Source organism: Gekko japonicus, unplaced genomic scaffold (genome assembly GCF_001447785.1).
Source record: "Gekko japonicus isolate JY-2015 unplaced genomic scaffold, Gekko_japonicus_V1.1 scaffold4, whole genome shotgun sequence".
In the NCBI taxonomy this organism is placed as follows: domain Eukaryota; kingdom Metazoa; phylum Chordata; class Lepidosauria; order Squamata; family Gekkonidae; genus Gekko; species Gekko japonicus.
This window is the reverse complement of record NW_015165234.1, coordinates 1422205-1448531: the sequence shown is the minus strand read 5'-3', so window position 1 is coordinate 1448531 and position 26327 is coordinate 1422205. Positions and strand designations below refer to the sequence as shown.

Genomic DNA, 26327 nt, shown 5'->3' with positions numbered 1-26327 from the left:
ATTTCCGAAAGCGTATGACAAAGAATAGTAGTAGCTAGCCCAGGGTCAGTTAAATGTATTCCCCATATCATCAAAATTGAAAAAGTCAAAATCTGAGCACATTTTTAAACTCATTTCAAGAAGGTGCAGAAATCTCCCTCACATGCAACAGCAGATTTTCTCACTTGTACTTTACTCTTGATTTGAAGCAAAAGAGTTCAGTTGATTCATGAATCCCAGTTTGAAAGGGCCAGTGCAAACCAGAGCTGGTTATTTAGTTGTTTGAGCTGGTGTCTGGAAGTTGAAGTACAGGAGCTAAAGTGGGACACTGGGAGAAGGAAAAAAAGGTGGAGGTGAAGAGATGAAGTATTTTATAATTCACAACTAGGGCTTGATTACAATGTTAATTTCTTCTGATGGGAAGGACTTCCATCTATGGAGGAGAACTTCCCTTCCTACCATCTCCCAATGTGGCCCCAAATGCCAAAATGGGAGCTGAAGGACTGCAATGGAAAGAGGAGATTAGTGAAAAGAAGGTCCCGTTTCCATTCATGAAAATTCTCCACTAGATCTAAACCTTTACCTAGAAGAGAACTGCTTTCAAATAAATATATTTAGGATTAGAGTTCAGGTCCCACTGACATAAAACATTTTTTCCAAGTATGTGTGTTTGATTAGGAACTTTAAGCTCAGCAGTACATGCAAATGTTAGTTCAAAATCTCAAACCTTACTAGTCAATTCACATCCCCACTAATTATAAATGTTTTTCAAACCAAGCATTCAACTTTGTCAACCTAGATCAAAGATGACTGTGGATAGTTGATTGTGTTAACTGACTGCTTTGAGCACACCTCTTCCACCATGCCTATAATTTGTGACATTATGGGCTCATTAACTATGTTTTCTCATCCAACCTTACTCCAGAGGTTACACCTGTGGGAATTGTACAGTATAAGCCCTGCCAGTCTCTACTTTCCCTAAATGCATCATGGCCTCTATTTCTACCAATCATAATAAATAGCAATGTAAGTGTTAACCAAACGTTGCTAGACAACCAGGGATACTTGTCAACTGCTCCCATTGTTAGCCTCACCCTCACTATCCTGTTGCCTGTTTAGAGTGAAAGTTCATGCCCAAGTTACTGAAAATTCCATGTACCTCTGTTGGAGAAGGAAATACCAGGGTGGTGGCCAGGATTTCCAGTTAGCCATTAGCTTATACAGGCAACTGAGAGAATGATGAAGGACTATGAGGCTACTACACCCTTTCTTCATCTATCCACACAGCTCATAGTTCTCTTTACATTGTTACAACCCGCCTTTCTGTGAAAAGAGCCAATCCTATTTTGCTTGAAAATCAAAGACTTTTAGCACTAGAAGGACATGATTTAAAGACAGGATGGCATGCTTTTATTTGGTATGGGAAAGCAGCTGGGCATAAATACTTTTAAAATCATTTGATAAGAAAACTTGGGAAAAGATTCTACCATTGGTATATTCTAAAATTCCAAGATGGGTCTCACCCCTTGAAGCCTTTTCACAACCAAGCTTAATCTCACTGGACAAAATACTCAGATATGAAGACCTTTTAGATGATAAAGGATGCTTAAAAACAAAGGAAGAATTAATAAGGAAATGTGTTAATCTAGATTGGTAGGTAAAGCCTCAAATTGAATCTATGTTAAAGATAGAAAATTGGTTTTTATTTAGAACAATGTGCATTTGAAAAATTGATCAAGAAAATGTATGTATTTTTAATGCAAATGAAAATGGAGGATGAAGTGGTTAAAGATTGTATGATCAAATGGATGCAAAATCTAGGTTATAATATTGATCTTGCACAATGGAGTAAACTGTGGGAAGTGAATGTAAAAATGACCAAATTGGTTGCATTTAAAGAGAATTTGTATAAGATGTTTTATAGATGGTACTTAACACCAGATACACTGGCTAAAATGTATAAAAACATGTCTAATAGTTGCTAGAAGTGTAAAAAACATGTAGGTACGTTTTACCATATGTGGTGGATATGTAAAACTGTACGCAAGTTCTGGGTTATGGTGCATACATTTATACAGGCAGTTTTGCAGACTTCAATATGCTTTTGACCAGAACTGTTTTTACTGAATTGTACACCAGATGAGTTTGATAAAAATCAGACATTTTATAATTCATGTGGTAACAGCAGCTAGAATCTTATAAGCAACTTTTTGGAAACTTCCAACAATACCCATGGAAAGTGCAGCAATGGACAAACTCACTGTGATTTTAAAAGGGCAAATGGAAGAAGACTTTGTTGGACTATGGACCCCTTTTTACAATTGGATGGGAAAGAAACATAAAGATATGATTTCTTTGATACAATATGAAGTAGCCTATATGAACTTCAAAAATTTCACAGTCTACCTCTTAGAAGTCTGAAATAATATTACATGCAGAACACTTATTATTTTGTTTTTCCACTTTTCCCTCACCCCTGTATACTCTAAAACCTAATAAAGTGTAATTAAAAAAGAAAAAAAAGAAAAGAGCCAATCCTGGCTCACAAACCTAGCAAGGGGATTCAGTTTTCCAGCAGGCCCAGGTCCATTATACATACATGTGAACTAGATTCTTCTTTGGTGTGTCTGCAAAACTGAAGGGTGTCTGCTTCCAAACGGTGTCTTATTCAGCTGTTATCATCCCACTAATGTTCCTTACTGTTCTTCATCCTTCAGTTTCCTTTTTGATTATATGCAGTTATGAGGTGTTAAAATAAGAACTGGGATCATACATATTGATGATATTGTTGGTCCTGAAAGTCATCCACCGTGCTATCTTTTATATTCAAATCCCAGAGATATATGATTAAGAAAACTAGAGGTGGGACATTTATCTTTTTGTTAAAGAAAATTGCCACTTCCTTCAAGGTAATGTGACTCTGTATGAAAATCCTGAGAAAAGCATGTTGTACTGCTTATGCACCTCCCATTCTGTATAACAAATTACTATTGTGTACTCATTCCAAGGTGTCTCTGCACACTGTAAGTTATTTCGGTCTAGGTCCATTAGGTTTCAATGAGCTTAGACTGGAAAAACTCTGCATAAGATCTGACTGTTACTCAAGCACAAAACAAAACACAAAACCAAAGAGAAAGTATCACGGATCTGCAACACCCAAAACCAATATAACTACCGTGAAACTTAACTAAGAATATAATATTAAAAATACCTTTTATTATTTATGCAAAAATATAATCAACAAATTCAATTACTATAATTTGTAAATGTCAGCTAGGCCTCCTGCCTGGCTGTCATGTAGATGGTGGGGGGGGATGCTTTGGACTGATGAGTTTTGTTTCTGCTGTGCCTACACTGGGTTCATTATCTGTCTTCTGCGCTACATGACCTTGAGTGCCTGGTATAGCCTTTCTCCTGGGAAATGTTACCCGTTACTTTGACGGGCTTCTGCTGGCTACCTGATTGGACCCCTCTGAGTTATGTATATCTTTTTGTTTCGCGCGCATTCTCTTTAGTTCTAACACAAAATAGTTATGATACCCGTAGCACTACTGTCTCCATAAACTTCACTTCTCTGAATGAACATTGTTGGGAACTGATTGCCTCAGGAGTCTGACTATAACTATCTGTGTGGTCCTTTTTCATGAGCATTACGGCACCTTGCATTTTGAATATTACTGATGCTGAGTAATGTATTTTGTATGACTTGTTGCACTTTGTATAATTTGTATGTTTAGTAATTCTTATAAGGAATTGATGGGGTCTGAACTGGCAGAGACTGAGCAAGAGAGAGATCTTGGAGTTGTAGTGGATAACTCACTGAAAATGTCGAGACAGTGTGTGACTGCAATAAAGAAGGCCAATGCTATGCTGGGGATTATTAGGAAGGGTATTGAAAACAGATCAGCCAATATAATAATGCCCCTATATAAATCAATGGTGAGACCTCATTTGGAATACTGTGTGCAGTTCTGGGCACCACACCTTAAAAAGGATATTATAGCTTTGGAAAAAGTGCAGAAAAGGGCAACTCGAATGATAAAAGGGTTGGAACACTTTCCCTATGAGGAAAGGTTAAAGCGCTTAGGGCTCTTTATCTTGGAGAAAAGACGACTGAGGGGTGATATGATCGAGGTTTATAAGATTATGCATGGGAAAGAGCAGGTAAAGAAAGAGGTACTTTTCTCCCTTTCTCACAATACAAGAACTCGTGGGCACTCCATGAAACTGCAGAGCTGTCTGGTTAGAACGGATAAAAGGAAGTACTTCTTCACCCAAAGAGTGATTAACACATGGAATTCACTGCCACAGGAAGTGGTGGGTGCTACAAGCATGGACGGCTTCAAAAGGGAATTAGATAAGCATATGGAGTAGAGGTCCATCAGTGGCTATTAGCCACAAGGTATAGCTAGGGGCTCTGGGGCAAGTGATGCTCTGTCTTCTTGGTGCTTGGGGGGGGGGTCAAAGGGGGGGGGGCTTCTAATGTCCTGGCCCCACTGCTGGACCTTCTGATGGCACTGGTATTTCTGGCCACTGTGTGACACAGAGTGTTGGACTGGATGGGCCTTTGGCCTGATCCAAAATTGGCGTCTCTTATGTTCTTATGTTCTTATGATAGTACATCTTAGGATATATTAAGAACCACACAGATATACATTACAGTAACTGAATTTACTGATAATATTTTTGCATAAATAATAAAAGGCATTTTTAACTGTTTATTCTTCGTTATGTTTCATGGTAGTTATGTTGGTTTTGGATGTTACTCAAGCACAGCAATGGCCATACTTAAGCATATGCTTCAAATCCAGATTTACAATTTAGATGCATCACTAGGCTATAGACTTCAAAAGAAAACTTAAGATCCATAAGATTTAGTATTTGTGGCATATTTGTCACGTGTGTTTGGGGGCAAGGATAAAGAGATCAATTAGTACCAGTCAGTAACGAGCCTACAGTCATTCTTTGACATGAAAGCCAGCACAGTTTTGTGTTACTTGTTGTGACCTTTTCTAGCAAGTAATAATCAAAGGAGTAAAAAATTATATTTGAACAATTAATTTTCAATGGCAAGTTTAAAAGCAGAGAAATCCATATAACATCCACTACCAAGAAAATAATTTGTTTGTGCTTATTATACCAGTCCTTTCACACATGCTCGTTTCATGAAGTGGAGCCAGTTATTTACATTCAAGAAGGTAATTTTGGCCTTTGGGGGACAGTAAGCATGAATTCTACTAATACTGCTTTCTCCTCACTATCTACATGATGAGTATGAGGGTAGCAAGCACTTTAAAACTTTCTGAATAATGTTGGTGTACTTCACCATTCTTTTTCCTACACTGTCCCCAATGATAATGATGCCTTCTTTGCAATATTAGCAGAAAACAGTTTAACAAAAAAGGCCTACTGAATCATGAATAAAGGGAATTATTATATAGCAATAATCGTACAACACAGTAAATTACAATTTATATATATTTGCTTTTCATCCCCATGTTCAATTTAGCCTGCAGTTTCACATCTGTACCACTATTGCTTGGTCAATTACCTGACATTTGTGTATCTGATTATTCCCCTCATGAAGTACTTTATGCTTCTGTTTATTGAATTTCCTATTGTTGACTTTAGGGAATTTGTTCAAAGCATCATAATCATATTGTAGCTTCTCGCTTCCTTAGCATTTAACATCCCTCCCGGCTCTTTACCTTTTACAAGTTTGACTGGCACATTTCCTCTCCACAATCTGCCAAGACACTAATTAAATTAACAAACAGAAATGAACCAAAAAAGACATATTCCTGTGAGGATCCAAGTCATTAAATTATCACTCTAAATTTCATTTCTTTAAAATTGGTTGTTTTGATTTAAGAGAACATGGCCACAGAATTCTACATATATAATAGAGTCAGCTGAAGATCTCGTTGGCCTTGAAGTCTTTCCAGAATTGATACCTACACAGGCACAGGAAAATTTGGGTCAAACAGGAGGGGGAAAGTGCAATGAGATGCCAGGGATTAACAATATATATTGGCATCATGTTCTGCCTGTTGATTTCCCTGTAATCAAGTTGGCCACTACTGGAAGACACTACTGGAGAACAGGTCCTGGGACCTGTTTTGTTCAACATCTTTATAAATGATTTAGATGAAGGAATAGAGGGAATACTTATTAAATCTGCAGATGATACTAAATTGGGAGGGGTAGCAAGTACGGTAGAAGACAGAATCAGGATACAGGATCTTGACAGACTAGAAGACAGGGCTAAAAAAAATAAAATGAATTTTAATAGGGATAAATGTAAAGTTTTGCATTTAGGCAGGAAAAATCAAATGCATAATTATAGGATGGGGGAGACTTGTCTTGGCAGTAACATGTGCAAAAAGGATCCAGGGGTCTTAGTAGACCATACACTGAACATGAGTCAGGAGAGTGATGCTGTAGCTAAAAAGGCAAATGCAATTTTGTGCTGTATCAATAAAAGTATAGTGTCCAGATCATGCAAAGTGGTATCATTTTACTCTGCTCTGGTTAGACCTCACCTAGAGTATTGTGTTCAGTTTGGGGCACCACAATTTAAAGAAGGATATAGACAAGCTGGAACGTGTCCACAGGATGGCAACGATGATGGTGAAGGGGTCTGGAGACCAAGTCCTATGAGGAAAGGTTGAAGGAGCTGGATATGTTTAGCCTTGAGAGGAGTCTACTGAGAGGTTATATGATAAGCATCTTCAAGTACTTGAAGGGCTGTCATATAGAGGACCGGTACAGGGTTGTTTTCTGTTGCCCCAGAAGGACAGACCAGAACCAACAGGTTGAAATTAAATCAGAAGAGTTTTCTGCTAAACATTAGGAAGAACTTCCTGACAGTTTGAGCAGTTCCTCAGTGGACAGGCTTCGTCAGGAGGTGGTGGGCTCTCCTACTCTGGAGGTTTTCAAACAGAGGCTAGATGGCCATCTGACAGCAATGCTGATTCTGTGAACTTAGGCAGATCATGAGAGGGAAGGCAGGAAGAGTTGCATCAGTGCTTAGTTCTTGTGGCCCTTTCTTACACACCCAGGAAAATGCTGATCACCACTTTGGGGTCAGGAAGCAATTTTTCTCCAGGCCAGTTTGGCTGGAGATCCTGGAGGTTTTCTGTCATCTTCTGGGCGTGGAACAGCTAGGTATTTGTGAATTTCCTGCATTGTGCAGGGGGTTGGACTATGGCCCTGGAGGTCCCTTCCAACTCTATGATTCTAAGAAGACAAAATAAAACTGGTCCATAAGATCACAGGCTTGGCCACAATAACAGTTCTGATGAGTAATAGACAGTGAATATTTTGATCACTTTGTTACACAAAACATCCCCCCCCCCTTTTGATGAACACTTAGCATATGCAGTTCACATTTCAATCCTGGTGAGTTTCAGGCAAATTGTGATGAATGCTTAAGATGGATAAGTTATGTTCAATGCCCTTTAAAAAGGAATGTGCACTGAAAGAAATGCATCCAAAGTACAGTGTGCAATGTTTAAACCTGACAAAAAGTAACAAGGCAGATGTCATAATGTTCACTATTAATATAAAATTAATAAGAGAACTGTTGAGGGCTGTTCGTACTGATATACCTCTCATACTTTCAGTGATATGATAAGGCAAATGAGAGTTTTAAATGATGAGAACACGTTTGAACAAAATCTACATTGCTACTCTACCTCACCCCACCCCACTTTCCCAGAACTGCTGATGAAACCTAGTGAAATTATGTGGCTTCATACATGACACATCAGTTTTTTCCTCATAGTTTGTTGTTATTTTCATCCAAGAAATAATATGAATTTTATTGGTTGTCAAGGCAGCCTGAAACTCAGCCCCAAATGAAGATGCTATTGGGGAAAGATTTTGTGCTATCACTTTCCCCACACTGGCCCATTTCTTTCACTCATTAAGAGGATTCCACCTGACACTGAATTCCTTTAAGACACATTTGCTCTCTTCAGCCTGTGTATCTGGTTCTCTTGTATTTTAACCCACAGGAGCAATGATGTCATAGGATCCCATTCAATGGATTGGCATAGGTTTAGAGGTATTCCTGCTCTGAATCAGCTGGGAGCAGTTGACTCATGATAGACTTCAACATCAGTGCTACGAGGCTTAGCAGCTGGAAGTCATGCCCTGATTCTTGTAACATTTCTGTGGCTGCGGTCACACGGAACAGAAGCCACACAAGTGAGACGGAAAACAGGCGGAGTTTCCGGGCGCGATCTCACCAGCACATCTGGGAAGCGTAGCACTTCTGTGGCTCAACCGAGGCTTCCAGGCGAAACTGCGTGGCAAAAAACTAGTACCTCGGAGGTACTAGTTTCCGGAAACTGCAGGGCAAGGGCGGGCGTCTGATCGCGTTTCCGGTGGCATCCGGCGCCCGCCCATGTCCCCTTGCAAATAAGGTGTGGTTTTTTTGTCCAAGTCTCTGTGGATGCGCACACGCACCCAACGGAGCATGCGCATTTGTCATGTACACACAAAACAAAAACAGTTTGCCGCGGCGCACGCGTCTTCATTGCGCACCGGCTTGTCCTGTGATCAGCACCTCTCCCTTGCCATGGAACCTCCACGGTACCTCCACGATACCTCCACAGGAGGTCTGATCGGGTAATTGCGCAGTAGTTTGCCCCAGGGCAAACAGCCACACTTCTCCCCCGCAGTTTCCTGCCCGTGTGACCGGGGCCTGTATTCATCAGATAATGCAAGAAAATTAATCAGATGGGACGTCATTTTAGGAATATCATCCATGTTGTCAAACTGAAGCATCTTCCCAACATTAGTGAAAGTTCTGCCAACCTGGGCCTACCATCTTATGAACATCTTCCAGGTTTACCGATGGTTACAAAGAGGCAAAAGCTCCCTAACCGATAACAAACAATTTTTTTTAGTTATTCAAGAATACAACATTTTTATTTCAGACAGAGTCAGCATCTCTCTAGTCAGATACATACTGGTGGGATTGTAAGAGCCAGTTTGTGTGCTTTCTCATCAGCTGAATTCCTTTCAGCATCACTGTTCCATCTGGTTGTATAATGGCCTTGTCTATAAAAATCTTGACCCACACACCAAGCAGATGCTATTCTTCCCATGTCTAAAATGTAGATTTTACTTACATACTCAGCTTCTCTATATATTCTCTATATCTCTATAGATGAAAATGGGTAGCCATGTTTGTCTATGGCAGTAGAAAAGAGTAAGAGTCTCTATACCCAGGATAGTGATCCCATCTCATTGCGGCTGCTTCTGGTACCTACTGAGGAACATAAACACACCAGCCAGAAAGCACATAAGAGCTTGCCATCATCAAGGAAGCATGCAAGAAACATAAATGCTGCCTTCTCTTCAGAGCTCTGGCTTGGTCCACAGTGCTATCACATCCCAGGGACAGTGCAAATATATCAGCAAGCCATTTCTTAGTGAGGCTGTCTGTTTTCTATGGTGCACTGCAGGAATTCTTTGTAGGCATTTTGAATCCATTACCAAAATTCCATTTGGGTCCCACATACTGATTCTCCACTGTTAAAAACCAGACGCTACTTCACTCACAACTATGCTTACAAAAATGGGTATGCACTCCAAGTCAGTTTCTTTGCATATTTATACAGGATAAGTATTTCATTGGACTTGGATACTGATTTTCCCGTATCTGCCTAGTTTCCACAAATGTCAGGGTAGACAGTAGGAGTGGTTTAACACCTTCAATGTGGTAGGATTGCTTGAAACGCTTCTGCCTTATCTAAACATTCCTTCAGACACAGATCCTGTGCTTACCTGAAACAGAACGGAATTCTTTCCAAAGGCAAAGCGGTGAAGCTTAGTATAGGCTCCATGTCTGGTAGGCTATGGTCCAAAAGACTGTTCCCAGCAGCTAAAGTTCTCTCCAGTCCTTGAAAATGGCTTCTACCTCCTCAGCCTGTCAGCAGAATTTTGTCCTGCTAGTACAGTTAGTTCTATCTCTTCCAGCAGTCAGGCCAGGCCCCCCAACTCTCTTTTCCAGCTCTTTGTTCTCGATCCTTGTTCTTCATTCTCCAATCCTTCCATCAACTATAACAGTAGCTACAGAAGTCTCTGTTGTATCATGTGACAGTTCCCAGAATCCTGGTGCTTTGTTCCAGTTTGCCACTTTTAGTTTTCTCCTTTGCTTATCAGAGAATTGGTTCTCATATCCCGTGACTAGACTGGTGAAAGATTCCACTCAACATAGGCTGTCCTGGAGGTGATATCTTATGCTCTCAGATGGATATAAGGGCTCTGCTAGGCCCAGAAAACTGGAAGGTTGGAAGACCAAGAAGCACAAGGTCTCCAGGCAAATTGAAGGACATGCAGATAAACTGATATTACTATGTTTGTGACCCTGAACCTTATTCCAGACGCTGTTGCCAATAACACACAGGTTCCTTATCACAGGTGAAACTGTGTAGTTTTGAAGCTGCCTTTTTATTAAGAGCCACCTAGGCTACCATGACAATAAAGAGAAACAAGCCCTTCAACGTATTTTACAGGGACAATCCTAGCCACCACATGTATGGGGCATGGGGTGCACAGTATAGAGTTATAAATTAAGAGAAGATAAACTCATTCCCAAATAATAAGGAGGGCTGTCTTTTTTGTCATTCTTTTCGAGGCACCTACTAGAGATGTAAAATTTCCGGAAATTTTGAAGAAAATTGAAAAAAATGCTACATTAGCATTTCTTTTGTCTTTTCTAGATTGAAAGTCATTCTGTTACTTTAGGAACATAAAATATGACTATGGACATTTTTACTTGGCATGAAATTATCACAACTAGCATATTAAAAAATATAGTGCATCCAAACAGTTGTTACAAACAGAATACCCGCCCACGTGGAAAAACAAAACAAAACTGGAACCTTTTTATTTTCTTCTGACAATAGCACCTCCTAAAGGAAGAAATGCATCTTGTTCTTGCATTGGAGAGTTCAGTTTGTAACCTAGGACTTGCTCAAGCATTAGATCAATCTGATACCATATATATATTAGAAATGATTTGGAAAATATTTGAACACCTTGTCTTAAAATATTTTAGTCATCATGTTAAAATAAAACATTCCATAATCAATTTATTTTATTTTATTTTTTCAATTTTTCCAATTTTCCGAAAAAAACAAAAAAGCCTTCAGGAAAAAAACGGAAAAAACCCGTTTTTTTCCCGAATTTTTCCGGGTTTTTTCCAGGCCTTCACATCTCTAGCACCTACATTTTACTGCTGCCTCTGTTTTTTCTCATATTTTCCCCAAAAAACACCCCTTTTTCTTACTTATTTTCTATTCCTTTGTTCCCATCTTGTCTTTCGCTATTTTTTCCTTCCCAGTTTTAGTTACAGAAATTTCAGGGGTAGGAGGTGGTAGTCTGCTGGCCACTTGTACAGTAGGGGAAAAGCCTTAGAATAAACCCTGGTCTATGACAACCACAAATTTGGACTGGGTACCAAGGACAAGCAAATCTGTGGAATCCCACTGCTTTTAAGAACAAGGCTTACTCCGTTTTAGTGCCTGGCTTTATTTAACATATACCATTTGAGTCTAACTAATATTAGTGGCGCTTACTTCCAACTTGGTGGTTTAGGACGTCAGCTTTAGGCTGTATCCCTATCAACATATGTCCAGGCGTAATGCCTATTAAAGTGGGGATTACTTCTGAGTGGGGTTGAAGAACAATTTGCTTTATTATTCCTTCATAATACTTGGGTATTATGGGTGGTGAATACAGTGAAACTTATCACAAGTTTGATTCTATTTGAGGAGGATCCCTTTTGCATACACACTTATTAACTAGCAGGAACAAACAAGTGGCCAGAATGTGAAATTATTTGGAATTGAGAAACAAAGATATATTACTGCATTTGACAACTGCCATTGATTTTTTTTCTTTTTTTTCCTTCTTTTATCCATACAGATTCTAGTTACATCTCCTGTTCAAATACATGTATTACTTTAACATATTGACTGATTGTTGACTGATCCCTATCATCCACTTTTACATGGGAAACTTTTCATCTTAATAACAATCTTGTCAACTGTGAACTGAATGTCTACCTTAATGGCACCTGACTTACACACAACCAATTTTCTAAGTACCCTGGCATTACCCTAGAGAGAAGCTTGAGCTATAACATCATCTTACCAATGTAGCAGCAAAAATATGCATATGAAACAACATTCTTCAAAAATTATGTGGTGCAACTTGGGGTGCCTCTGCTACAACAACACTTAGATGCTCAGCTCTGGAGTTGGTGTATAGTACTGCAGAATATGGTGCATCAGTGTGGCTTGACAGCCCCCGTGTCCACAAACTTGATATCCAACTCAATACAACAAGAACTATCAGCAGATGTATTAAACCCACTCCAGCCTACTGGCTACCCACATTGTACCACATCGCTCCCACGCACCTCCAAAGGCAAGATGCTCTTCTTTGTGAATATAGAAAGAGTACTGAAAACAGAAAGTCGCCCATCCACAAAGACATAGCTGATGCGGACCTATCCAGACTAAAGTCCCAACCCAGCAATAAGATCTGCACAAATCCTGCAATCACAAAATGGTTGCAAACATGGATGGAATCAGTTCTACCCACTATCCACAACCTGATAAACACCAACAAGAGGCCCTCAGGATTTGACTTGCCACATAAAGTAAGGAAGATGGCTAATAGAATATGAACAGGCTTTGGCAGCTGTGCAGACCTGCTGTTTAAATGGGGCAAAATACCCGGATGCAAATGTGATTGTGGTGCAGCCCACCAGACTATTTTCCATCTGTCACAGCATCATGTTTTCCAGGAAGATGTGATGGAGCTCCTTGTACTCTCCCAAGCTGCAATTGAGTGGATTGAAAATTTAGATATTAGTATTTAGGGAGATTGCCCAATCTGTCTGCATACAGGGTTGTATCAACTTGGTTACATATTTTATATTATTATATGCTTCCTGTGTGCAATTCTGCCATACAATAAATAATAAGCATTGGAAACTAGTAGGTGTATAGTTATATCTGACATACACACACCCCAATTGTCAGGCTGATTTAGATGTCTTGAAGGTAACAGATATGGACTATAGTGTCCAACATTATTATCTGAAATTAAGACCAAGATGCAGAAGAATACAGGGCATTTAATGAATACAAACACAATTTGTCACTAAAAATTATTTTAAAACTTCATACTTTCAGTATTTCAAAATACCTGAATTTTTGGAGCTGTTAATTACCTGTTTCAGCTGCAGCATTTAAGACCAGACTACCAGATGTTATCTCTAATTTTACCATAAGTTAAAAAGTGAATCTTTTTAAACTCTACCCTTGTACCTTGCAGAAAAACAATTTACATCTCCAGCTTTCAAAATTTCTGGAAAACACTCATAACTGTAAATTGGCTGGGCCATGTGCACACTCTAGCAGAAAAATTAGATAGGAGCAAAGGATAAGAGAAGGTTTCTACCATCAGTAGAGACCCTCTGTGCTTTCTTACTGAAACAGATGTCATCCACCTCTACTCAAAATATCCAAGTTGTATACATACATTGCTCTCAGGATACAATACAGTCAACTAGGTCATGAGTTCTAGAGGAGAAAAGAAAACTTGCAGCCTAAAGAAGGCTTCCCATCCATTAACCTCCAAAGGACTTATGGATATTTACTTGTAAATACATAATTGAGCACAATTTGAAGTTTTAACCATCTTTTGGTCTTTGTTATTCAAGCACATATAAATACTACTACTACTGAACTTCTGGGGTACTAATGAATGCTACTGACATTTGTCTAAGTGTTAATCAGGGCTACTTCTCCATATGCCTCTTTTTGAAGCCTCCTAATTATTGCACATGTCTTTTGATTTTGGGCCTCTCTCTTAGCTGAAGAAGTAGATTACTGCAAAGGCAGTGGCTCTTGGTCAGTGGTTAGCATTACAAACTTGCCTTTAGAATAAAATTTGAGTCCAGTGGCACCTTTAAGACCAACAAAGTTTTACTCAAGGTGTAACACGTGTCTGAGGAAGTATGCATGCACACAAAATGTCACACCTTGAATAAAACATTGTTGGTCTTAAAGGTGCCATTGGACTCAACTTTGTTCTACTGTTTCAGACCAACACAGCTACCCACCTGAATCAACTTGACTTTAGTCTGCATATAATCAGTTCAAGGCATTTCACCACCTTGAGCCTGGTTAGTGACATCCTTATTTGGTATCAGAAGGATTAGAACTCTCACCAGTTTTACATCCCATTCACTGCAACTACAACTTATTCAACTAAGGTCTATGACTGTGGCACAAGTAAGCATTATGAAGCTTTCATTAATGGAATGGTTATTCTGATGCAACATTAGCAAAAAAAATGCAGATGAATCACCAATCATCTGACATTCCCTGAGTGATCCTCCTTCTTGCCCTGTTTTTAATTGTCATTTTTATACTTTATGTGTGTAACAGTTCACACACACCCCACTCTTTTCAGAGAGTCACAAAGGTCAGGCATTCCCAAGTACTGCAATTTGGGTGCTCTTTTATTTAGTCACAAGATATTAGCATAACAAAGTATCTCACCTGGATCAATTAAGGCTCCACTGCTACTCTAGTGCAAACGATTTGGCTTGCTTGTTCACTCAAGTCTCCCACCCAAGTTGCTTCTCTGTTCACAAATGCCAAAGTCCTTGTAGGCCCTTTGCCAGTCCCTCTCTCAAGCCTGATGGCTATCTTCTCCATTGCTTCTCTCTGGGAGGCATAATTTTCTTCACCCTCTCTGATAACATCCAGGTCTGGCATTTTCCAGCTGTCTTTCTCAGGCTCCCAGCTTTCACTGCTACATTCCTGTTTCACACTGCCTCTTGGACCTCCATCAGCTGTCCCATATCCCTCTGTTGCATGGTCCTGACTCCTTGCAAACACACTCCATCCTCTTTCTTCCCCAAATTCTGGCATCTGTCCCTTATATTTCCTGGCTCCTCTGCCTCCACCCTGTTCCTAATTGCTCCCACCTGGGCTTCCCGCTAGTCTTCTGCTGGCTACTTCCTGGTAAACTGCTACAATGTGCATTTTATGTGTATGTATATTTAACTTGGTTTTAATTGCTTGACTGATGCATTTTTGTTTGCTTTTAATGGTTTTTAAGATGTATTTTTATTATGAACGTTTCGGAGCTATTTTAAGCTGATGATAGCAGAAAGGTAGGATAAAAACTTTGTAAATAAATACAAAGTTGTTCAGCACTCCATTGAAGACTGATCTACACAATGCAAGGGTGCCAAGATTGTTACTTTTGGTGAGTTACTCCAAAACAATCTCACACCCTGTTTATGAATGACATAGATTACAGGCTCATGTAAGCACATCTGTTGCCCAAATCTTCTTCATTTGTGTTAGTGGCAACAGGAAAAAAATCTCTGATTATCCAGGGATTTCTTTCACATTTTAATAATGCTTCCAACTTTAGTCACAGTGAAAACTGACACTTAGAGCAATCATTAATGAGTCATGTAACTGAGCATGAAATGGACGAGCACATTAGTTTCCTTCCTCCATTTGAAAAGTACAACTCTTCAAGTAAGGTTCAAGAACTACAGATATACACTAGTTGTAATAAATTTGCCCATAATCTCTGGGATGTGCCATATTTTATGCTTTGTACTCAAGAATTCATCAGAGCACAAACTTCACATGTACTTCAGCACAATGAATAGTGTGCATGTGTGTAAGGTTTGGCTTTCCAAACTACACACAAATGGAACCAGGAAATGATTGATGGCCTACATACCACAGTGTAACTCACAGGCATCCTTCATAGTCACATTAAGAATATGTAAGTAAGCCTTCAAAATAAACATCTGCACATAGACCCATCATCATTATCTGACAACCTTCCAATCTCAGCAATATTAGGGATAACACTTAATTTTAAAAAATGGTCACTTATCACTCAAATATCATACACAATAATCATTCCCTGATTGCCATTTGTGTATAAAAAGCCTCATCTTATACACATGCACACCATTCACAGTGCTGATGTGTATGTGAATTTTGTACTGTACTTTGATGCTTTGCCCATGTGCCTCTGAGGAGCTCACCCACACATACACCAACACTCACAGATTTTAGTTAAATGCACCATAATAAATGACAGCCACTGCCATGATTCTTATTCATTAAGGGATAAAACAATTTAAGCCATATATAGCTTGGGACCTGCATAGCTTAACAACAGCCTATTCCCATAAGAACCTACACAAACATTATGATCATCTTCAGGGTGCTGCTTCTGCTGCCCCCACCATCTGAGGCTACATGGGTGGCAAACCAAGGAAGGGTCTTTTGGTTCATGTCACCAAAACTTTCTAATTCCCTCCCCATGTAGATCTCATTTGTCCTTTTCTATTATTATCTTCCATGAACAGGTAAGACTTTATGGTTTTATCTCATGTTCCCTTACTAACCCTCCTTAAGAACATAAGAGAAACCAGCGTTGGATCAGGCCAATGGCCCATCCAGTCCAACACTCTGTCACACAGTAGCCAAAAATACCAGGTGCCAGCAGGAGGTCCACCAGTGGGGCCAGGACACTAGAAGCCATCCCACTGTTGCCCCCCCCCCCAGCACCAAAAATACAGTGCATCACTTGCCCCAGACTGAGAGTTCCTATCTATACCTTGTGGCTAATAGCTGGTTATCATATATGCACTTTTTTAAAAAAGCTAATCTATATTGTCTTTTTATGTACTCATTGCTTTGAGGGCCCTAATTGGTCAGAAAGGTGGGATACGTTTTAAATAAAATAAATAAACAGTATGAATTTTGGAGCAGAAAGGGAGAGTACACTTGCTTTCAAAGCTACTACAGCACCCAAATGTTAACTGAATTATAAATACACTCATCAAACCATGTGTACATCTCTTTACACACTAATAGCAAACAATTATTCATGTGACATTTTTCTAGCTTTGCATCCCTTAATTTGGCAACCACAGGGTAAAATTTTGGTCAGTTCTGTACAGTTATATCTAACTGCCAACCCTGGCTTGGGCCAGACCAATGAAGGATTTGTACAAATCTGCTTCATGATTCTTTCCTGAAACTGGTGTCTCTGTTGTTCTTTTTTTTCCAGTTAAAATTTTATTAATAATTAACAAAGAACAAGTAACAATACAGTTGCTGTTCTAAGATGCCTGCCATGGCAGCACGTGCCCAGTAGAATCAGCATTATATGGCATACCTGGAGATACACCTAGAAAGGCACCTGCAGATTTCATGTCTGCCTTTCATTATCAGGGGACACTGTACTTATGTAAGGGTCTACAGCTGTCAAATAATAGGTAGTTGAGTATCTGATTAAACAGCTGACTAGCATCCCAACCCTAAGCAGTATGGCCATTTATTAGTAAAAGTAAGTTTTCCTCCAGCCAGTTTCTTATATGCTCCACATTCACAAGCTACCTTTTTTGGGGGGGGGGAGGGATCCAAGTATGCCTGTGCACAGCTGCAAAATGCAGGCGAGTTTGGAGGGTCAGCAACCCCATGAAACAACACTTTTGTGAATATTTTAATATACCATGCCCTATATTATCAACAGCCAACTTTACATTTAGTGTATATACCATTTCCAGCACTCCACGACTAAAGGGACATAATACAGAGGTGTCTATTATTGCATTATCTAACATCCTTTCTGGCACCCAGAAGACCTTTTGTTCAGCCTAACAGGAATACATTTTGCTTGGTAAATTCCTTTTCTACTCAATATGATTTCCAGCACTGGTAGTTACTAGCTAGCCACTATCTTTGGGAACATTGCCCACATGCCACCGTTCACCACAAAGAACAAAACTAAAGAGCTACTTCCGCATTTATGCCAAGTGCAAAACATTCACAGAAATAGATGGAATTGATCTAATACAGCAAAGCCAAGAAAAATATATTGACTTCAAATGGGACTATTTTGGATCAAGGCAAGTAGAGATTACCTGTGTGGTAAGTATAACCTATAAGCCTCAGAATCCCAGAAAGCCCAATTATATAAAATAAAAGTTTCCCCAGATCTTAGAGTACAGGTTGTATCCAGAGTCAATTGCAATGAAGAAAGCCCCAAGGCTACTGCTGCCAGAATTATGATGATATCATTGCCATAGTTTTACAGTAACATTTAGACTACACTACAGGAAGCTAGAACTATCCCATCCTTGTACCAGTAAAGAACTGCTGACCATTGACACCACTGAATAAATCACCTGTAGTACTTTTTTATCCTTTAATTATAGTTAATTGTTCTGCAGTAATGTCCATGTCTTGATTAAGCGCAAAGTGAATAATTAAACTAATATGCTCCTACTAACAGACTTAGTCCATTTCTCAGCTTGTTGAGACTGTCCACAAAGGTGATCCAGGCTGCCCACAACAGCCCATTCATAAGGATAAAAAAGAGTTCATCATCTATCTTAGCGCCTTTTTGGTGTGCTTCTCTTGTTCTTCTCACAACAGGGTTTTCCCTTGGTAACCACTAAAACTAACTTCCCTTTTTTCATGGGTTTTTTATGTTTCTGTCTTATAAAGACAGTCCAATATAAATCCAATCTGTGTTCTGTCAATCATCAAATACTCTCATCTGGCCAAAAGTGTCCCAAAAGTATTCCCTGTTACAGTAACTTCTTCCAGTCCAGGTAAGAGTTTCTGAATGTTATTAGTGTTCCCAAGGTCTCCATCCCAGAAGCTTTTTTGAAACGAAAACCATCAGCATCTGCCTTTTGGCTGGAATCCAGTGTCTGATCATTATCTACGTATGCTTTGACTCACATTAAAAAAAATGTAAGGATCCATGTTGCATAGAACTCAAACAGAGAATCCAAGCTGCCAAGATGGCTGCACTGCAGAAAGCAGAGCACCCAAAGGAAACATCAAGGAAAAGCAGAAACTTTCCCCAAAATTACCAAACTGGTACCTTTCATTATCAACACTCACATAAGCATACTATCTTCTGCATAAGTTGCGGGGGGGGGGGACCTTGAAGAATTACTCAATTACTTCGTGAACGCAAAGACTGGGATCAGACTCTCTGAATGTGATGACAGTTTATTTCAATTATTTATGATAATTCATCACAATGTACAGTAATGGTACTTGTAGCATAGTGAAGTCTCTGTAATAAGAACCCTCAGCAGAGCACTCCCCCCCACACACACTCCTCTTACATCAGACATTATGGTTAATATTTTATGCCTGCTTACTGTAACAGCAAGACACATTACTACATTTTTACATGTATGGCTATGAATTTATACTTCCATTCTGATGTACTCCTTCTAGTAACTCAATTAATCCAACAAACTTTTTGGTTCCTATATCCAGAGGCTGCAAAGCAGGCAATTTTTTCTTAATTTATGAATTTGCTCCACTTGCTTCCTTTAGTCTAAACACAGAAGTAAATTCCACTGATTTCAGTATTCCCAAGCAATGTCTTTAGGACTGAAGTATAAGTAATCAAGTACTCGAATGCTTTAATGTGTTTACAGAATCAGAACTATAACATTTTATTTTACTTAGTTTATTTCACTCAGAGACTAGTGAAAAACATATTTTGAGAAGCGATAAACTAAGCAAGTTTTTAAAAATGAAAGATTAGCAGAGTATTCCGATACAAGGCTGCCTTTATTGTATAACACTAAGCTCTGGTTCTGGAATGTCATTTATTATAAAGATTGTTAGGCAACCACATTTTAATAACATTCTCTTAAAGCTTTCAGTAACTCCTGATATTCTTTTCTTAAAACACATATTACACGGCTAATTACAATTGTGTCAGTTAATGAGAATGCATTATCAATTACTATGATTTTATACTGTATCCACTATTCTAGCACACAGAATATTCTCATACTCAAACAGACATTTATCTTGTTTATAAAGTAATTTTAATTAATCCTATAAAGTAGTTAGTAATCAATGTTTAAATATGAAATAACTGTTAGCACAACACACAACTCAATTTATGACTGACAACCAGAAAAAAAATATTAAATGAGACTTTAACAGAAGTGCATCACTAGTCTGAAGTAATGGTTCAGAGGCAATGATGTAGTGAGAAGGCTCTGGCAGCTAGCCATGATTTGTGGTTACTACCAACCAGACCGATACCTAGAAAGTTGTTTTTTTTTGGGGGGGGGGTAAATGAGTATGGTGCTCAGCCCATCATTATTTATATACCTTTTAAAAAAATTATTTATATGTTAATATTTATTTCCCAATTTTCTACTTGAGACTCAAGGTAGATTACATAGTACAGAACAATGTAATCAAATAGCATGAGAGATCTAATAACTAATAACTAGGATTTTAAAAATTAGAAAAGTGCTAAAAAATATCAGACCTGCTATGGCACGCAATGCAGAAAACGGAATTACAAAAAATTACAAAAAATGAAAACAATGCTGTAAGACCATGATAGAACATACAACAAATCAATGATATATAGCATACACTGTGGCATAGACTACTGTCCTGTTCTGTATTAGTGTTACAAAAAACACCCTGCCACACAACTGTTTTACGTAGTTTGCAGAATTAAAAGAAATGTGGGAGCCTTTCTTCCAGTTACTGAAATCTGAAGCTGTAAATACAATCTCCTTCTCTCTGTAAATCACTAGCTCAAGGCTTCTAATAGTGCCACCCAACAAATGGGTAAAATTAGCAACTGCCCAAACACATGCATTTTCTGTTGTGGATCCCATTTTGTGCAACAGCCTTTCTGAGGAAATCAGGAAAGCTCCCACACGTTTGTCATTTTGAAAACTATGTAGAACAGAATGTTTTAAGAGGGCATTTTTATAAAGGTAATAGGGCTATATAATAATGGAATGGTTCAGGAAGGAACTTTTATAAAAGGAACAGGACTGTGGACTATCTCATGGTATTCTATTTATTTATCTGTTTGCTGTATATATTATCTTGCTCTTACTGCATTGCCTTCTGCCTTTGTAATACACCACTTTCTGCATTGTTTGACATACCATGTGTAATGATTTTTGCTCTGTTTCAAATTGCTGTAATCATAGCCTTATTGCATTGTTTATTAGATGTCTCATCTAATTGACTGCATTGACTTACATTGTGTAATCTATTTTGAGTCTCAGTGAGAAAAGTAAGACTATAAATAAAAATAATAAATAAATATAATGCATAGGATCAGGCTGTGAGTAGGATTCTTTTCTAAGTGAACAAACATAGGGTCAAGCAACAGTGAAATGATCCCTGAGCTAAGGGATCCCTTCCCAGCAACTATGCATCTTCAGAGTAAACACCACAAGTCTCCCATTAATAAGATTCCTCTGGGGTAGCATATACCAGCAAAAGGAGATTTCTGTTCACTTACCTGTGGGACTAAAGCCCTTATTATTAGTCTCCTGTTCTGCCAAAAATAATTTCCCCAGCAATAAAGAGTTCTACAGAACTATTGTGGAATACTGTACTGTTCTCTCTTTTTCTTTGCTTTCTTCTGAGTCTGCTACAACACCACTTTTACCCCTTCATCCCATAATCTTTCTATCTCTCTCTCTGCTTTACTCCAACATGTTTTCTCTCCACCCCCTCCTGCAGGTTTTTTAAATCAGGACTCTTCAGCCAGGCCAACTGCTAATTGTGTTTTAGCCCACTGCATACAGAATTCACCCTTGGAAGATTTATGACAGGATTCACACCTTGTTAGCGCAACTCCTTCCTCTTTTACACTTGAAAGACCTGTGACAGATTTCACACCAGCACCTAGTGCTGATTGGAGGGGCATGACAACTGAGTAATGAGGCACTGTTCCTTTTTGCACCACAGTGGCTATGGGCCTGCCACCAACCCTGCGCATTCCTAAGCGCAATGAAGCCTCTCATCCCCAACACCGTACGACAAGAAGGCTGGCTGCTCTCCAGGCACTTCTGAAGTCCAGTGAAGATTTTATTTTATTAGATTTATATACCGCCCTCCCCAAATGGGCTCAGAGCAGTGTACAACAGTTAAAATAATACAATTAAAATAACATTAAAAGATCAAGGAAAGCCTTCAGACTTCTCCTGGGCTGCACAGGGCTTCAGAGGCACACTGCAGCAATCACTCACGCTGCTTTCCAGCTGCTTCCAAACTCCTTTCTGAGCATCTCCACCCTTCTTGTAAATACGAAGAAAGGTGCAGGCTCATCCTGACCCTAAACTGGCATTTGGAATAAGACAAACTACTTTCTGAATGCCTCCAAAGCCTTGAATGAGTTCAAGGAGAACCACCTTCTCCTGGGCCTAGAGGAAAGGAGAAGGGAGAAGATACCTTACCTCACACTGGGACTTGAAGTAATTCAGAAGCAGCAAGACTTCTCACTGCTCTGAGCACCTCAAAATCCTAGTCCAAGATCAGAGGAAGCCCCCCCACCCATTCCTCACCAGACTGAAAGAAGTGTTCGCCATTCCCTTCTTTGTTTTGTAGAACATCCAACTTTAGATAACTGCTTATGCCATTTGTTCCACAATAATGCCGATCTAGGTTGGCATTCTGATTCTAAACAGTTTTTAATATACATACAATTCCCTGAATTTAATTGAACTTACTCTAAAATGTGCCATGGGCTCAGGGTTTAAGTACATGTGTTTCAGATTAAGATACTAAACAGCTTGAATAGGAAGCTGGCAGCTTTAATTAGCTCATTTGTACCAGACGTAAATGTTTTACAGAAGTCAAAAATTATATTTGTTAGTAATAGAAAGAGATGATGATTGTGGACGTAATCACAATATCTGAGAAACACATTGTTTAAAATCTTTTGAATACAGCTTCAACAGCAACAAAAACCCTGTGAGACCCCCACATTCTCCACCCCTCCTCAAACTGTTTAAAGGACTGTTATCATAAATCTGTTTTCTGAACCATTTGGCTGTTGAAAACTGTTCAAATGTACCTGATATTTTAAGTTAAATTTGTGCAAAATGGCTCACTGTCAGAATACAGTAAATACTAGGAGTACTATAGGCAGTAAGATTAATCAATTTACATACCTGTGGTTTCTCAAGTTCCCAAGCCTAGTCATGTGTACACTCTCTTCATTTTCTCAGAGAGAGAGAGAGAGAGAGAGAGAGAAAATAACTTCTGCCAGTACTTGGCTTCCACACTGCCATCTATAGTCAAATAGAAGAAATCAGATATCTATTAATCTCCTAGTAGCTAACTGTCACATACAAACTCAAGTCTACGGTGCATTACAGTCTCAAGTATTTCCATCAATAATACATACAACAGAGACATTCATGGTTTCTTTTTAGTAACATCTAGCTAAAGTTAAGAATTTATTATATCTTGGACTACGTGAAGTCAGGCATACTTGCTGTCTGGGAGTTTAACGCTTTGCAGGTTTCGCAGACTGAGTATCGTAATTTAACATGAGCACATGGAGGCATCTCTGATTCATTTGGTATGAAAAGCTAAAATGCCACCATCGCTGTAAGTGTCCATTTAAATAACATGGCTATTCTATGAATATGTTTCCATATTAAATAAAGACTGTATGCCTTTTGGAAACTAGTACACCAACTCTGTAAACAAAGATGTTGGAAAGGGTGGAAGGGAAAAGTGCTACTGCCTATTATTTTGCTCATACAAGTTTCTGCATTTTATTTTTATTGCAACAGACAAGTGCTATATTAATAATTTCACAGAGATAACTTCTTTGCTAGAATTAGTGTGCTTTTGCAATCAGTTTAACATGCTAACTATAATAAACAAAAATTAAGCAGCTTCATCCGTGAGTCAGAAAAACGTAAGGGAATTAGCCTTGAAAGCTCATATGCCACTAGTAAGAAAAGCATAATACCTATTCTTGTATTACACACTTTTCATATGCAATGCTAATGGCAGTTGCCATCAAACCTACTGCTAACCATCCAAGTTAGAAGAAGTGCATTTCACCCCAAATCGCAGACTGACCAAGAGCAATTTCATCTAAACACCAGACCACAGTGCTTCATTGTGCCTTGCACCACACACAGAGGAATGCCTAAGTCTCCTCCTCCCTGAACTGCTAGTCAAGAAATATTGTGTTTCGCACATGGTAATCGTCCGAGTCCGGTTCAAAAACCGCCAAGCCACTTGTCAAGATACACACGTCATTTGTACTCTGGTCCACCTCTCTCTCCTCTTCTTAGTCCAGCTCCCCAAGTCAAAACATTATACCGTATTAGCAAACCAAGCAAGGGGGGGAAAGCAATGTGTGCAATCTTCCAGACAAACGCGGACAGCTATAGGTTACAGTTACGTGCCTATGCATTCTCAAACGGACACTGGACGCAGTGGAGAGGGAAAGCAAAGCAATTGCTTCCCTCCCTGAATCATCACTCACTCTCGCAGACCCCCTAGCCAGCAGGAGAAAGACAGCAAGTTGTTCTGAAGCTGCATTTCGTATCTGGGGAAGAGAGACAGACCCACGCCCCGTCCATCCCCGTCCCACCATCCATTGGCTCTGGAGGCGCGAGTCCATCTCGTCGCCCGGCTCCCTCCCTCCCTCCCCCAACGCCCGGCTGCAGCCACCAGGGGCTGACAATGCGGTGGAAACGGGTGTTGCCCACCTGCGCACATGGGCTCCTCTCTCGCGCGTGGTGGCTCGCGCTCTGTCTCTCTCAGCCTCTCGGTGCCGCAGGATGAAACGGCGGCGGCTGCTCCGTGCAGTTCGGGGCTTCCCCCCTCCCCTCGCTCGGTCCGCTCCAAGCAGCCAGGGGGAGCCTCACACTGCGGGTGCCGCTCCTTCGCCGCTTGGGATTCCTAAGGAGGGAGGCAGGCAGGCAGCTCTTCCCCCTCGCAGGCCACAAACTGCGGCTGCTGTTCCAAGCTTGGGCGCGCGCTCTTTCTGAGACACGTTTCTCCCGCCAGCTCCCCTTGTCGAAGTCCCAGCGCATCTACAGCCGGTGCCCTCCCCGCTTTCCTTCTCCTCCCCCTCCTCTTGCTTTTTATCACATGCCCCAGTCTCTCCAGGCCCCTCTGGCGCCGCTTGGTGAGTGCAGCCCGCTCGCCAGCCTGCCTCCTGCCTACACACAAGCTAGTCCGCCCCCTCCGCCCGCCTGCACCACAACCTGACTGAGCCACACAGACAGACACATACACAGGAGTACAGAGTCAGTCACCTGACTTCGTTGCTTTTCCCCGCCGCCCCCTTCCTTTTCCTTTCCTCCCCGACCACGCTCGCCTGAGCCGCTCAGGCCAGCCCACCTGTCTGCGCCCCCTCCCTCCTAGTCAGCCAGCCAGCCAGCCAGCCAACCACCCACCCTGCTCTCCCTGCTCTCCCTGCCAGCATACGGAGCCCCCACACAGCCTTGCAAAGCGAGAAGCAGGCGGCAGAGGCGCACACACGCGCACGGCACGCTGAACCCCTTTCCCTTGCCCGGCGCGCGCCACTGCCGACGGGCACACGCAGCAAGCTGCACTCTCGCAAGCCTCCACAAAAGGGCTAGATCAACTTCGACTGCCCCTCCTGGAAAGTGGGGAGGCAAAAAGCCGCAGCAATTTGACCCAGGCGGTTGCCGTGACCTGGCTTCATTGCTGTGGCATCAAACCGTTGCACGGCGGAGGTAAACAGATTGAGATAAATGCTTGGATTTGAAGCAGTCTTGCCTCAAATCAAAATTATGTGAAAGTAAGTGCAATGCAAATCCCTTCCAACTCACTTAAACCCTCTTACTTGAAAATAATAAGTTCTTCTAACTCCGTGCGACCCACTTCAAAGGGACCGTGTTTAGAACCAGGATTTTAGTCTTACTGGAAGTACCCTGAAGGCACTGGAACTGGCATACCACTCTAGACCTATTTACTTCGGAGTGTATCCCGGTTATTAAAGTAGAATATATTTCAAGTTCCTGTGTTTTAATTGACTTAAATCAAAGACTTTCTGCTAAATTGCAGTTGAAAGTAATGTAGGACTTCAAGCGGAGTAATTATGGAATGGCTCTTAAAACCTGCCGTTTTAGGAATGATTGCTCGAAAGTAAGCCTTCAAATGTCTCACATGGCCTGATCCTATGGATATATTCTTGGAGGCATGATCCACCTGAATCATATACTAACTATCAAATAACTGCATAGAACTGCCTAATTGCTTTCGGAGGGCATCAGAATTGCAGCCTGGAATGAAGCAACTGGCATGAGGATTCTAACCACAGGTTTTATGTTTGCTACAGCAAGCAAAAGAGATTCCTTTATGTGTTGTCAAGGTGCTTCCCACTTAAAGCAACCTATGAATTAATTACCTCCCGAATGTCCTGTGGTTAAGAGCCCTACTCAGGCCTCACACACTGAGGGCCCT

The 26327-nt window shown here is 40.3% G+C and overlaps 1 long non-coding RNA gene across 1 annotated transcript; it reads right to left on the bottom strand.

Moving 5' to 3' along the window:
- Nucleotides 1-233: 233 nt before the first annotated feature.
- Nucleotides 234-24812, bottom strand: LOC107109227. The gene is made up of 3 exons (XR_001482469.1): nucleotides 24602-24812; nucleotides 23039-23158; nucleotides 234-307 (listed from the first exon to the last, which is right to left on the bottom strand). It is a non-coding gene; the product is annotated as an uncharacterized LOC107109227 (long non-coding RNA).
- Between the last annotated feature and the right edge of the window lie 1515 nt (nucleotides 24813-26327).